Source organism: Lethenteron reissneri, chromosome 6 (genome assembly GCF_015708825.2).
Source record: "Lethenteron reissneri isolate LAM-NWPU_2019-01 chromosome 6, ASM1570882v1, whole genome shotgun sequence".
NCBI lineage: Eukaryota > Metazoa > Chordata > Hyperoartia > Petromyzontiformes > Petromyzontidae > Lethenteron > Lethenteron reissneri.
In genome coordinates, this window is record NC_083784.1 from 6,474,247 (window position 1) to 6,489,645 (window position 15,399).

The 15,399-nt window shown below is 47.4% G+C and overlaps 1 long non-coding RNA gene across 1 annotated transcript; it reads right to left on the reverse strand.

The window, feature by feature from the left end:
• Nucleotides 1-5,661: 5,661 nt before the first annotated feature.
• Nucleotides 5,662-11,485, reverse strand: LOC133354361 (uncharacterized). The gene is made up of 2 exons (XR_009756575.1): nucleotides 11,251-11,485; nucleotides 5,662-9,083 (listed from the first exon to the last, which is right to left on the reverse strand). It is a non-coding gene; the product is annotated as an uncharacterized LOC133354361 (long non-coding RNA).
• Nucleotides 11,486-15,399: the final 3,914 nt, after the last annotated feature.

The following is a 15,399-nucleotide window of genomic DNA, read 5'->3' on the forward strand; positions in this document are numbered from 1 at the left end:
AAAGAATGAGTAATTTTGTTTATTTCTTGAGTGAAACCAGCCAATTAACTGTACGACTATGACTCGTCACCACCACAGGCTAAGATGTTACTACGACGACCGAACGGCTTTAACATCAATGCCGTAAACGTCAATTGTAAATAAAATAAAATGTGAGCAACATTTAAACAAATCGTGCCTACGCTATATTTTAGTTAAATTAGCTTTGGACACTCGCTTAATTTTAAAGGAGGCCCTGCCTCCTAATAAAATAAAATGTGAACAACATTTAAACAAACAGTGCATACGTTATTTATTTGTTAAATTAGCTTTGGACACTCGTTTAATTTTAAAGGAGGCCCCGCCATCCTAATAAAATTAAATGTGAACAACATTTAAACAAACCGTCCATAAGTTATATTTTTGTTAAATTAGTTTTGGACACTCGCTTAATTTTAAAGGAGGCCCTGTCTCCATCTAAAGGAGGCCCTGTCCTGCCTCCTTTAGATGTCCCTTCCTGGACATTTGTGAAAAAGAGCGTAATAGCTCACCAATCTGAATAAAGATTCTGATTGTGACAATGGTGGTGTGCTGTGCTTCAGTGCGACCTGTGCTAACACTGCCCCCTGTTGTTAGTTAACCAGCTGCCTGCTCGCGTTGCTGCTCCTGCGTTGGCAGTGATGTACAAACAACAACAAACAACAAACAACTCTACACGTTCGTCAACAACAACAAACATCTCTACACGTTCGTCAACAACAACACTCACTATGTGTGTGTGGCCTTAAAATGAAAAAAACATATAACAGGTGACGTGTCAAGCAACGGTCCTACATCATAGCACATTAAGTAGGGCAATTGTGCTTTGAAGAAGGGCAATTTCCCGAAACGTCGTCCACAATTGTATATATGTTTTTACTTTCCACGCCACAGTGTCATTGATGGATGTGTTGAACTCCCTGTTGTCAGTGGCTCTGTACGAGACACGCGATCTAACCCAACCACCTTTATCAAGCATTGATTGAACGTCGTTTCGATATTCGTTGTCGCACCGTTTAGGAACGCATCCCCGACGTAAACCGAGGTATCACTGTAGCTCTGTGGGTTTTACCTGGTATGGCTAATACAAGCACAACGATGATCCCAGTTGGAGTTGACCGTGATGTTATTTCACTGAGCAGAGAAATCAGTCGCCACTAGGTGGTGGTAAGTTTCCGTCATCGTTACAGAGTCACAACCCGTGCCATGGTCTCCCTTCACCCTCGATCCTTCATCATCATCGTCGTCTCTCCATGCTGAACGAGCAAACGATCCACTTCACCTTATCTGTCCCTCCACGTAAAAAAAAAACCGAAAATATGTTTTACCCATCCCATCATCCCGGCATCTTTGGTTCAACACCATCGAACTGAGACGGTGATCACCGCATCGCGTGATGCTTTCAGATGCGCTTCTGCGGCCGTCTGGAATGCTCTTCCTTCCAAAATTAGGAAGCCGCTGGAACTATGCACTTTTTAATTCATCTACATTGGAAACTCATTTCTTATTATATTTTTGTGTTTAATTTGTTGTCCTTCCGCACACCTCCGATTAACACCATGGTGAACTGGACTTCAATGGTAAACAGGACTTACATAGTGAACTGGACTTCCATGGTAAACTGGACTTCCATAATTCTAGATTTGAAGCTTTCGTGACTGCAAAGATTCATATTCTTAGGTTTTTTTCGGTTAAGTCACGTAAGTAAAACATCAAAATAAAAATAAAAATAAAATGAAAATAAAAATCACGACGTTTCGGAGGCAACACAAGTCTCCGTCATCAGGTGGGACCGTCACAGCCGAATTAGCTGCATCAAGTGATTTTTTTGTCATTTTATTTTTATTTTGATGTTTTACTTACGTGACTTAACCGAAAAAACCTAAGAATATGGACTTCCATAGTGAACTGGACTTCCATGGTCAACTGGACTTCCATGGTGAACTGGACATCCATGGTAAACTGGGCTTCCATGGTAAACTGGACTTCCATGGTGAACTGGACTTCCATGGTATACTGGACTTCCAGAGTAAACTGGACTTCCATGGTCAAAGGTCGGCAGCCAAAATAACAAGAAGAGACATTTTTGTCGACTTTCAAAAGCACGCGTTCGTGGCACGGCTGACATTAGTGCTTTCACGATCTGTCCAGCCAGGGCCGCCCAGAGGTATCCAGAGGCTCCTGGCAGAACGATGTCACGTCAGCTCCTCATTCATAAGCTCCAAGATAAAGTAGGGCCGTGGGGCGGCACTGAGTAGGTGCATGTATGTACGACGTGTTGAACGCTCCAAACAACAATGTACTGTACAAAAATTCTTAGCATGTTTCTCTTAAGCAGAAATCTGGAGGCTTGGGCCACCTTTCACGTTGTGCCAACGCACCGATGCTGCCAAATCGTTCGTTTTGTGGATTTATTTTGGTGATTTCGAAAGAGTGTATTGGTTTAGCCATGTTTGTTTGTTGTAGTGCAGAGTTAGACTGATGGCCGTAATCTAAGTTGTCTTGTGGTTGTTGTTGGTTGTTTGACTTGCATCCCACTGGGATTTTTGCACACAGCGTTGGTGTACGGTGTTTTTTCTGCAATATTTTGCTGTCTTTTCTTGGCTTTTCTGTTTGCACTCAGTCACATAGTCACTTTAAGATGTTTTTTTGTTCATGTTTTTTTTTGTTGCGGTTGCACCCGATTCAAGAGCCGAATGGCTCACAAGGCAATACCCAATAAATGAACTTGAAACTTGAACTTGAACGAACTCCGAAGGGAAACCGAGTGAGTCGGAGTCCTCTCCCGGCCTGCAATTCCTGCTCCATGTGCATGTATGTCATAATATTTATTTACACTCGAGAAATCCGATGAGTTTTGGCATTTTCTTTTTCACACATGTCCACTTGTTTTCACAGATGAACTTCTTTCGCACCGTACGTAACCAACCGTGCTAATAAGAATATTTTGTACCCTTTCTGGCAATAAAGCAGGTGCTGAGATGTTCAAACACCAAATAGAAACCTTATTTTTTCATACTTTGATACTGGCAAAAAATGTCCCATTTTGTAGCTGAACACACAAAGCACTCCTAAATTTTTTTAATATTGTTTGGTCAGTGACATCACTGGCCAAAACAACAAAAGTGCCCTGTTGATTTTTTTGCGTGTCTAACCAAAACTGGTAGTCCACCCTCGATTGTACAGGAGTAACAGGGTGGTCCCGATACATGAAACACACGGATTACGCGAAACAGCGCACGGTCACTCGACTGTCCCACGCAGTGGTGTGTTGTGTCCGGTCCATCTACTCACTCTCACCCGCAAAGACAAAGATCCTCCGTGTAGCCTTTGGGGCCGTCCAAAATTGACGTGACGCACCTAGGGGGGGGGGGGGGGGGGTGGTCAGACATTTGTGACGATGTGTGACGATGGGGGGGGGGGTGTTTGAGAAACGTGACGTCACATCAAAATGCACAACTTTAAATAAATATAGACAACACGTTTTACTTAATTAAATCGACTTTTTAAAAATAAATGTTTTCTCCTACAACATCAGAGTGCAGCGCCACATTAAATACGCACTACAATGATAATAGTTTAAAGCGATTTGAAGCATGTTGGGGCAAGTGCTGTTAGCGAGTAGCACCTACGATGGCCGGCACGGCACGCGAGCGAGTGGGTGGCCAGCACCACGCCCGGCCGCCTTTGTCTCCTCAGTGGCGATGTTTACACACCGCACCAGGTTTGAGGCTGCGTCGACCTAGGGGAGGCTCGCTCACCCACTCATCCACGAACTCACCCACCGACCCATTCACTCACCTACCAGTTACTGTTTCACACACTCATGCACCCATCCACTCACCCACTCAATAACCTATTCACTCGCCTACCAGTTACTGTTTCACACACTCATGCACCCATCCACTCACCCACTCAATAACCTATTCACTCGCCCACCTATCCACTCATCCACCCACCTACCCACCCACCCACGTTTGCAGTGTACGGACCATGTACATGGAACTCACTGCTGGTAACTGAGATCTGTCGCGTTAATATTATTTCTAAGTATTACTTTACCTGTTCACACAGGTGAGCCTCAAATATCTTTTTGAGGAGGATCCTGGGGCCTGTTTCCAATTGCGCGAGACCAATTGAGTCGTAATTATCTATGAGGGGACACCGGAAATCCGAAATAGCTCCGTGTAGAACAGGAGGAGAATATACAAACTCCACACGGAGAGAGGCACCTGATTCGGGCATCAAACTCGGCCCCTCGTTGCTGTGAAACACAAGCGTCACCACCACCAGAGTCTGTTCAATCAGCCAGATCTTAAATTCACTTTTTGTTTTACCAGGTAAGGTCCCACTGAGCTGTCGAGCTCATTTTCAGAAGCGAGCTGGCCACAAATGATAGCTCAACGAAGTGGCTAATCACGTTGAAATGTATAGCAGCCAAATACTCTAAACGCACGTTGATTCTAAATGTGGAGGGGGGAACAGCGGAGGACCTGGAGAAAAATCCTCGTGACCACGGGGACAGAGACACGCAAACTCTAAATATACAGCAGGCGTCAGGGTCGGGATCAAACCCACAACATCCTCCATACCGGGCGAGGTAGTTAACATCTCGCAACCTGCAGCCGATTGGCAGCAGACTCAAGGCAGGAACTTTGTGTGTTTAGTTTACAGTTCATGTGGGCACACGGTCAGACTTTAGAGTCGGGGTCACGCAAGGGTCAAGGGACCATACCCAGAGGAATGATTAAACGAGAGCGCTGGCAATGGAAGGCGGGAAAGCGAGGATAAGAGGACACTGGGGAGAAAACCCCCAACAAGATACAGGTACACCTCGCTTAGCGCTTAAGATGTGTTCCTGGAGAAAAGAGCGCTAATGGAATCAGCACTAAAAGGGGTCATTGCACCATTGTACGTATGCGTTCCCAACAGCGTAATTTTTTTTCCGTATCAGCAATATATGAAGACTTCATTGTACACATTGGCTGGTAAATGAGATGAGAGGAGAGAGATTGTTTATAGGGAGAGAGGTGTGAGACAAGGGCTCGGAGCTCTGGGGAGGGGGGAAATCCTGAAGTCAACAGCAGTGTTTGTGCCCTACAAGTGTTCCTGTTGGTGTTGAACGGAACAATAAAGGTCCCCTAGGAGGACGACTCGTGTGGTGGACGAGGCATACAGCCACTGCACGTGCACGAAAGACTCCGTGCTGTGCGAACAGCGCAAACAGCAAATGCATTCTCACTACCATTATTTGCGATTTTCGATAAGATGCTCTGTGGCTACGCAGAATGAGGTTGAAGATGTAGAATGCGTCGTCTGATTATGTTTTTTTAATTGTTTCTTACAATTATCGGTTTACCTGCCGCCCTGTGTGCGGTCAAATGAGCACTGAATAGCTGCATAAAATTTGCAGCCTGATGCTCCCTCCCTCCAGGCAGCCAGCCAGGGAGCAAAACTTTTTACAACATAGTTATATGATAGCGTTTCCCGCACAAGGTGCATGGCGTGTGTGTATATGTAGGGGAGCTGTGTCGTCAACGTGACGTCATCACGCAGGTGTGCGCGGTGACGTCACCACACTCGCCCGGGTGTGAAGGTAGACAAATACAGACAGACGGATTCCACGAGAGTAGAGTACAAGGATTGGTGCCCACTAAAGACTTTTATTTCGTTTTCTTTTCGCGCAAACACGGTTATTCCACCGCCTGGACATTGTTTTTCACGGACAATCGAGTGCAACTGTAATCAGTCTCACTTGTAGCCACATACCTGGCCAGAAACCCCACGCAACAGGCATTAGGGCACTCATATAAAAACTAAACCGGGACACGTGTTTGGCAGTGACATGAGTTATTATCAAGGACAGTTATTTTTGGAAAGGTGCGAGCGGAAGCTTGCCGCTTCAAATACTGGCTGGTGCGGCGTTGAACTCGGCCCATCATCCCTCTGGGGGTCGGTAAAATAGGTACTGCTTCGTGGGGGAATCAACAGTGGTTGTTCTATGGAGAGACTCCGCACCTACGATTAGCACGGTTGGCTACGTATGGTACGAAAGAAGTTCCACGTACATACTCGTCCCCGCCATAGGAATGGGTAATTTCCACCAACTGGCTCAGGGCTGTAAGCAGATGACCACCAATGAATGGCCTCCGTGTGGCTCGTTTTGCGAGCAGAAAATCACTTTGACTTTTTGGGTGTTTTGGAAGCGGTTTCCTTTTGACGAGTAGATCATCACGGGATATTCTCTCGTCTGGCGGGGAGGAGGCAGCGGAGTGATTACTGGCGAAACATCGTCCACGAATTGTAAATGTTGTGGGTGTACTCTCCATCACAGCCGGTGTGCTGTACTCGTAACGAATTGACGTGTTTTCGTTCACGTGACAAACCTTACTAATTGGCTGTGTCGGGGGTAGTGGCGGCTTTAACGATGCAATAATATTCATGCGATCGAACCCAAGAAACCCTCTATTATTGACGATATCGGTCGCGAAAGCCTACTTAATGTTAAACTTGTTGAGCCATAACCATGTGTGCAGGGGTATTGCTCCATAATATCGGTTTTATTTGGGCTAGATGGCGTCAGAATAAATGTGTCGTTAAACCCGCCACCACCCGCCACAGCAAATTAGTAAGGTTTGACGATTTTTGACCCCCTCCCCCCTTCGTCACACGGCGTCACAAAAAGTCAGACCCCCCCTCAAATATGACGTCACAAAGCTCTGCCCCCCCCCCCCCCCAAAAAAATAGAACATGCTTCAAATCACTTTCAACTATTGTCATTGTAGTGCGTATTTAATGTGGCTCTGCACTCTGATGTTGTAGGAGAAAACATCAAAAAGTCAATTTAACTAAGTAGAACGTGTTGTCTATATTTATTAAAAGTTGCGCATTTTTACGTGACGTCACATTTCTCAACCCCCCCATCCCCCTCGTCACACATCGTCACAAATGTCTGACCCCCCCTAGGTGCGTGACGTCATTCATGGACGGCCCCTTATCGCATGACTGAATACAATGGCCTGAGCCGTCACAAGTGATGTGATGCACGCTCACGATGTTGCCTCGTGCACTCTGGGATGTCACCGCAGTGCACTAATCTCTGTGGCTGGCGTTCAGGATACTAAGCGGGAGCCCTTTGTACCACACCACAATTTTAGATTCCTTTGTTGTGATAACCTTTGTTTTGTTTATACCTTCAGCTTAAATACCGTTTCTTGGCCGCTTTATGAATTGTTGTCATTTCACGAGGGGTTTCATTTACTTACTAAAATGTTTCGTAAATAGAATGAAGCGCTTCTTGTGATTTTTGTTGCATGTTATTATTGTACATCGTTGAGATTCAATTCGCATTATTTAAAACTGAAACGGTTATTACTGCGTGTTATATAATGTTGGCGTGGAACTAGGACCCATATCTAAAATAGAAGGTCCTTCCCTCGAACATCTGACAGTTCGCCAGCATTGATTCAGACGAGCCTGACTCTGCCGATTGCTGATGAGAAACTGAATGTCAAATCCTGTCCAGATTTTGCTTTGTGTTAAACCTATCTTGCTGGAAAAAAACACACAAATCACTCCCATGAGGCTGTGTGGCCAATGAGACTTGTAACAAAATACTATTTGTGTTTATGTTGGGAAGGAGGCAAATTGGCTGCGTAGTTAATCAATTTAATTTTAGGTGACTGAATCCGGATTCAAACCGAGGTTATCTGTGGTACTGGCTTAGTGCATCGAACACGGCAATTAATAGCCCCCAGACCCTGGCCTTCACTTGAGAGATGGTGGCCTGGTGATGTTGACACGGCCATTATCAACCAAGTTCAGGACACGTGATCCACGGATCCCAGACGTGCTCTGACAGAGCTGTTATGAACCTATGGAGAGAGAGATCCAGACCTATGGCTTCAACACAGCGCCTCAATAGATGTCAGCTGAACACTAAACCGATAACACATATTCTTAGGTTTTTTCGGTAAAGTCACGTAAAATTTAAAATTAATAAAATTAATAAAAGTAAAATAACCAGTATATGTACAAGGACTGTTTTCTTGGAATCTCTCTCACTTGATACAGCTATCGCGCTGTGACGGTTCCACCTGAAGACGGAAGCTTTTGTTGCTTCCGAAACGTCGTGATTTTTATTTTTATTTTACTTTTATCATTTTATTTTTATCTACGTGACTTTACCGAAACAACCTAAGAATATGAATCCTTGCAGTCACGAAAGCTTCAAATCTAGAATCATAACACATACATTTCGAGCATCTTGCGAGACAGCCAGACCAATGGCTTGCACCCATCAGGTGAGAGATACTGGGTTCATTACCCTGGCACAGCTATTATGAATCTCTTCATAAAGACACCAGATGCAGGGCTTGAGTTAAGAGCCTCTGGCAGTGCTAGCTTAGTAATCTTAACGTGGCCAATATGAACCCCCTAAGAAGGAAACAGAGAGAGCGCGACAGAGCCACTCAGACCAGGACTCCAGATGTAACGGCTCATCAGCATTCTAATCCAAGCAGCCACAATCACGTGCTTACCAAAGTGTGAACACATTTCCGCAGACAGTCTCAAATCTGCTGTCGTTGCTGCCGTGTGTTTAACCTCAGAGAAGCACGTGGCTTCCGAATATGAAAGTTAAACGTCACAATGACAGCTGTGACGACGACGACAAACGACGACCACGTGGCCAACAATACAACGAGAAGAGAGACAGAGAGAGAGGCAGGCGGCTGGCTACATGAGCTTCACGATGATGTACATGAGCAGCAGGCAGATGAGGATGAGCGCGAAGTTGACGAACAGCTCCTGCATGTTCTTGGCGGCATGAGATCCGAAGTCACGCTTGTCCTTATCCATTGTGACGTCGTCTCAGCGGCAGTGTGTGCCACGTGCGTCTCGTATTGCTTCCTCCTCTTCCTATATCTTCTCCTCCGCGAGGTGTCTTCCACCAAGATTGGGTGTCCACTTGAGTGTGTCTGCGTCCTGATGTCTTGTGCAGAAGATGCCAGAAGATTTAAATGTATGATTTTTTTTTCTGCTGGATATGTCGTTTATTCCGGATTCTGGGGAGAGGTCATAATCATCATCATTCGTATTCCCACCATAACACTATAATCACCATCATCACCACTATCACAACCACCACCATCATCATCATTATTACAACTGCCATCATTAGTACTATTAAAAGATCTACCACCATCATCATTGTTGGCATCATCATCATAATTACCGTAAAAATATAATCACCACCATCATCATCATTGTCATTATCACTATCAAAACCATCATCATCATAATAACCATTATCACAACCACTATTATCATAATAACATCACAACCACTCTTTATCATAATCATCATTATCAGCATCATAATCAACACTATCACCATCAGCTGTAGTAGAATCATCACTATCATTGTCGTTACTATCAAAGAATATTTTAACTTCTTCACGTTTCCCACTGCCCTTAACGATGTCACCTCTGAGCGGTTTCAATGTCACTGTCCTTATCAGTAACCCGTGAACCCTTCAACCAATTCTATGGTGTGCCTTGGCGTTAGGGCTTTGATTGCATTGCTACTCATCAGTGAGGCGTGGCGCTTAAGTCAATGTCGTGTCGTGTATGTTGTGTTGTGTATCCTGTGTTGTTTATGTTGTGGGTGTTGTGTGGTGGGTGTTGTGTGTGTTCTGTGGTAAATGTTGTGTTGTGTTGTTTACGCTGTGTTGTGGGTGTTGTGAATGTCGTGTCGTCTTGCGTAGGTGCTCGCTAACAGCACTTGCCCCTACAGTTTGTTAAGGCTATACGGGGGATCTTTGTTCATCTTTGTTATGTTGTGTATGTTAGGTTGTGGCTGTTGTGTTGTGGATATTGTGTTGTGGGTGCGAGTGACTCTTAGCAATTATATTTTGAGCAAACTATCTAGAAATAAAATAAAATATGATTTATAATAAAATATGCAATATTTAATATTTTATTGTAAATATGTAACATTTCATTAATATAACAATTTCAATAATTATAGTAATTTTCACAGACACGCCTACCAGATGATAACCATTACTTAAAGAGAGGGTCCTTGCCTATAAACATCTGCCGGTTTTCCCATCATTGATTCAAGCAAACAACCTGACTGCTGATGAGATATCGAATGTCGAAACTGGTCCAGCGTTTTTTTTTCGTGCTTCTATTTGAACGAATGCAGCCGATGAGATACACTCGCAAAAGGTCGCTGTGCTGATGGGATGCGTAAAAAAATAATTACCGAATTACAAGACGCACAACCAATTTTAAAAATAGTGCGTATTAGTGCGTATTAAAACGGCAAAAGTAGCCGTGGGATATCCAGAGGCATGGGGTAACCAGATAACACGAGGGCACATTGCAATTAGCAAACATCTCTTATCTCGTAGCTGTCCACCAAGGCTGAGTGTCTGTGCCTGTGGCACACCGAGGGGGGTTCTGGGACTCCGTCACAGAGGCCTCAGTGACGTCACGCAGCGTCCAGTGCACTTACCACGTGTGCCCAAGTCAAATTTAAAGTTGTGTGTTTTTTTAATCATTGGCCAAAGTTTCAGAATCGAATGGCATGCACCAGACTGGGACACACACATTTTATTTTTCTACCTACGTCACTTTACCGAAAGAACCAAAGAGTATGGATTCCTGCAGTCACGAAAGCTTCAAAGCAAGATTCAAATCAAGATTGGGACACACAATATAAGCGTACAGCTTGACGATAACAGATGTGTGTGTGTGTGTATATACGTATGTGGGGAGCGATAGCATCGCGGTTAGCGGGCTGCACTACAAACCCGGCAACCCGAGTTCGACTCCGGCTCACGGCCAACACCAGTGACGATTATCTGAACCGTTCCTGGGCCTCTCAAGGACAAGTCAACTCAGCCTCAAATGAGCACCTGGTGTGGTGTGTGAACATCGCCATTGGGGAAACAAAGGCGGCCGGGCGTGGTGTTGGCCACCCACCCCATTGTGCGCTGTGCCGGCCTTTATACGTGCTCGCCAACAGCACTTGCCCCAAAAGTCTGTCAAGGCTACATGTCTTTATAAACAAAAATCCGAAAGGAATTGGCCAAAACACCACAATGCAGAGCCCTCCTGTGAACGAGTCTTGAGCCTCAATGATGCTTTTCCGAATGAATAAATAACACCTCCGCCCGCCCAACACCACCCCCCCATTAACAACATCAACCGCACGAACACAGACCTGGAGGCGCTTGTACCTTTTTCCCAGCAGGAATCCGTCAGCTGGAAGACTGCCAATGCCGAAGCCAGCTAAGAGCGGCAGAGTCTTTCTGAGCAAAGTAATTAGCGCCGACAGGCAGCAGCAGCAGCAGCAACAGCAGCAGCGACAGCAGCGACCGTTGCAACAGCGACGCCAACGCAATCGTTCCGCAGCAGAACCTCAGCAGAGTCGAGGGGGGGGGGGGGCATTCCTTCTGAGCAGCGCTCCCATCATTTAAACCTTTCTCGTGACCTTGGTGTGACCCCCCTCCAGCCCCTCCCTCCCTCCCCCCAGCCCCTCCCTCCATCCCAAACAAATCCCACCCGCCACCTCCCCACAGCTTCCCCGGCTCCCCACTCAGCTCTGAACACTCAGGTCCCCACGGTCACTCCTCCGCTCCACACAAACTCCCCCAGCGCTCGCTAAATGCGACCACGGGGTAAGTGTGGGCCACCGTGTGGCCTTCTGGGAGCCTGGGTCCGAGGTTGCACAGTCCCCCGGACCTACTGCGGGTTTTGCACATTTTCATTTGTTATTTATCTTAATTGTTTTGGCGGAATAGCAGCGAACTATTTCATAACCCACTCGTGTTCAATTGCCTATCGCACAATTCACTATTAATGGCCCGCATCATGAAATGGGAACGACCAACGTAATGACACCTCGCTCGGCAGGGATAAGTGGTGCATCTACCTATTCTTACCCAAAGTGTCCCACCTATAACACCAGGGTTTGTCCCGTGACCTTTGAAACTCGCTTTACGTGGTTTAAAAGTACACACTCTTAGCCGGGAAACATAGCGCCGTTGCGTGCTGAGATGTATTATCAACCTACTTGCTGTGCTTTCTGCGCGGACATGTTTTGTTCGTCGTTAATTGTGAGGAGTTGACCGACGCAGGCAAATGACGCGATGGGAAATGCGTCCGATCAGCACGACTGGCTACGTACGGTGCGAAAGAAGTTTAACCTCCGTACAAACATACTCTTTGGTTCTTTCGGTAAAGTCACGTAGGTATAAAATTAAATAAATCACGACGTTTCGATTGCAATACAAGCAATCATCATCAGGTAGTAAATGATAATGATCACTCAGGGGAAGCGATATTTAATTGACATTGAATTAAAATAAAATGTGGAACGTAAATGTGTACCTGGTGCGGTGTGTAAACATCTCAGCGAAGGAGACAAAGGCGGCCGGGCGTTGTGCTGGCCACCCACCCCCTCATGTGTGGTTCCGGCCTTCATAGGTGCTACTCGCTAACAGCACTTGCCCCAAGAGTCTGTTAAAGGCTATACGGGTGATTTTCGTTAGTCAGAACGTTACAACAACAAACAAAAGACCCGATAGGAATGCCACTTCTAGGAAAGTTACGCGAAATACTCCAAAAATATACAAATAAAACTAAACTATTTTGTTTTGCCAGGTAAAGCCCACTGAGCTATTAGCTTCTTTTTCAGAAAATAACTGGCCACAAATGAGAGCTCAACGAAGTAGATTATATGGAAATGCATAGCAGTGGTGAGAGTTGGTGAATCGCCCAGAGGAATGTCGAAAAATTCCCTTCCCGTACGCGTCGAGGAAGTTGCCATACCCAATGCATCGCCAGTGCAGCAAATGTGGAGCGACGCTCGCCTGTTCCATCTGTTTGGGATAGAGCGTTACCCTCTCGCACTGCGTGAGTTTTCTCCAGGCGCTCCGCTTTCCTCCCAGTGTAAACACTCGATCGTTGGCCCGACAACACCTTCATATGTAGAGGACCGCAGAGCTTGGAGGGGGAAATGTGGCACCTGGCTCACAGCCGGGCGCCGCGGTGGCTCTGAGATGTTAACTACCTCGCCTGGTATACAGGAGGTCGTGGGTACGATCCCGACCCTGACAACGCCTGTATATTTGGATTTTGCCTGTCTCTCTCTCTCTCCGTGGCCGCGTGGATTTTCTTCCGTGTCCTCTGGCTATTCCCTCCACTTTTATGAACGCACATTTTGAGTATTTAGCTGCTAAAAAAAATTTCCGCGTGACAAGCCACTTCGTTGAGCTATTATTTGGGGCCAGGTCGCTTCTGAAAAAGAGCTCAAGTATTTCGCTCAGTGGACCTTACCTGGTAAAATAAAACCAAAATAATTCTAGATTTGAAGCTTTCGTGACTGCAAGGATTCATAATCTTAGGTTTTTTCGGTAAAGTCACGTAGGTAAAAAATAAAAATTAATAAAAGTAAAATAAAAATAAAAATCACGACGTTTCGGAGGCAACACAAGCTTCCGTCTTCAGGTGTGACTGTTCCACCTGAAGACGGAAGCTTGTGTTGCCTCCGAAACGTCGTGATTTTTATTTTATTTTTATTTTACTTTTATTAATTGAAATTATTTTTACCTACGTGACTTTACCGAAAAAACCTAAGAATAAAAAAACAAAATAGTTACTAATTTTAGTTTTGAAAGCCATCAGCCTCACTTTGTAGGGCACGTCCCCGGCAGCCGCGTTGGTCTCTGGCCAACACACTCACACAGCCGCAGCGCTATGTCCTCGTCATTTCTCTCTCTCTGTGTCCCGTCTCTCTCTCTGTCCGTGGCGCAGCGTGACAAGGTGACACGAGACAAGCACCTGTTCACAGATAACCGCGGCGGCGTTTCCTTCTTCTTCTTCTCCTGTGTTTTGTTTAACGCGCCCGCCAACGTGTGTTTGGTTTGTTCTCTCCCCCGGGCGCTCAACGCTTTGCGTTACGCGAGCGTGAAGTCGGCACCAGCCCCGAGAGATATGTTCCACGCGCGTTGCCAGGCCAGGAACGGAGAGTGGGGGGCGTTGCTTTGGAACACGGGCAGCGAAATGCTCTTTGAGGCTGGAATTCGTGCGAGGGCTCAAGAGCACGCTGGGCGGCTATGATTAGAACGACATCACAACAACGCCTCCTCCTTGTCGCCCGACTCCGCACGGCCTCCACCCGGGGCAGCTCGAGGGCGAGCAGGGTGGTCGCGTGGTCGCGTGGCAGCGTGGCAGGGTGGTAGGGTGGCAGGGTGGTAGGGTGGCAGGGTGGTAGGGTGGCAGGGTGGCAGGGGGGTAGGGTGGCAGGGTGGCAGGGTGGTAGGGTGTCAGGGTGGCAGGGTGGCAAGGTGTCAGGGTGGCAGGGTGGTAGGGTGGTAGGGTGGTAGGGTGGTAGGGTGGCAGGGTGGCAGAGTGGTAGGGTGGCAGGGTGGTAGGGTGGCAGGGTGGCAGGGTGGTAGGGTGGAAGGGTGGTAGGGTGTCAGGGTGGCAGGGTGGTAGGGTGGCAGGGTGGCAGGGTGGTAGGGTGTCAGGGTGGCAGGGTGGTAGGGTGGTAGGGTGGTAGGGTGGCAGAGTGGTAGGGTGGTAGGGTGGTAGGGTGGTAGGGTGGCAGGGTGGCAGGGTGGTAGGGTGGCAGGGTGGTAGGGTGGTAGGGTGGCAGGGTGGTAGGGTGGAAGGGTGGTAGGGTGGTAGGGTGGCAGGGTGGTAGGATGGTAGGGTGGCAGGGTGGTAGGGTGGCAGAGTGGCAGGGTGGTAGGGTGGTAGAGTGGTAGGGTGGTAGAGTGGTAGGGTGGCAGGGTGGTAGGGTGGCAGGCTGGTAGGGTGGCAGGGTGGTAGGGTGGCAGGGTGGTAGAGTGGTAGGGTGGTAGGGTGGCAGGGTGGTAGGGTGGTAGAGTAGTAGGGTGGCAGGGTGGTAGGGTGGCAGGGTGGCAGGGTGGTAGGGTGGTAGGGTGGTAGAGTGGTAGGGTGGCAGGGTGGTAGAGTGGTAGGGTGGCAGGGTGGTAGGGTGGCAGGGTGGCAGGGTGGTAGGGTGGTAGAGTGGTAGGGTGGTAGGGTGGCAGGGTGGTAGGGTGGTAGGGTGGTAGGGTGGCAGAGTGGCAGGGTGGTAGGGTGGCAGGGTGGCAGGGTGGCAGGGTGGTAGGGTGGTAGGGTGGCAGGGTGGTAGGGTGGTAGGGTGGTAGGGTGGAAGGGTGGTAGGGTGGTAGGGTGGCAGGGTGGTAGGATGGTAGGGTGGCAGGGTGGTAGGGTGGCAGGGTGGTAGGGTGGCAGGGTGGCAGGGTAGTAGGGTGGTAGGGTGGCAGAGTGCCTGGCGTGATGTATAAACATCGCCACTCGGGATACAATGGCAGCCGGGTGTTGTGCTGTCCACCCA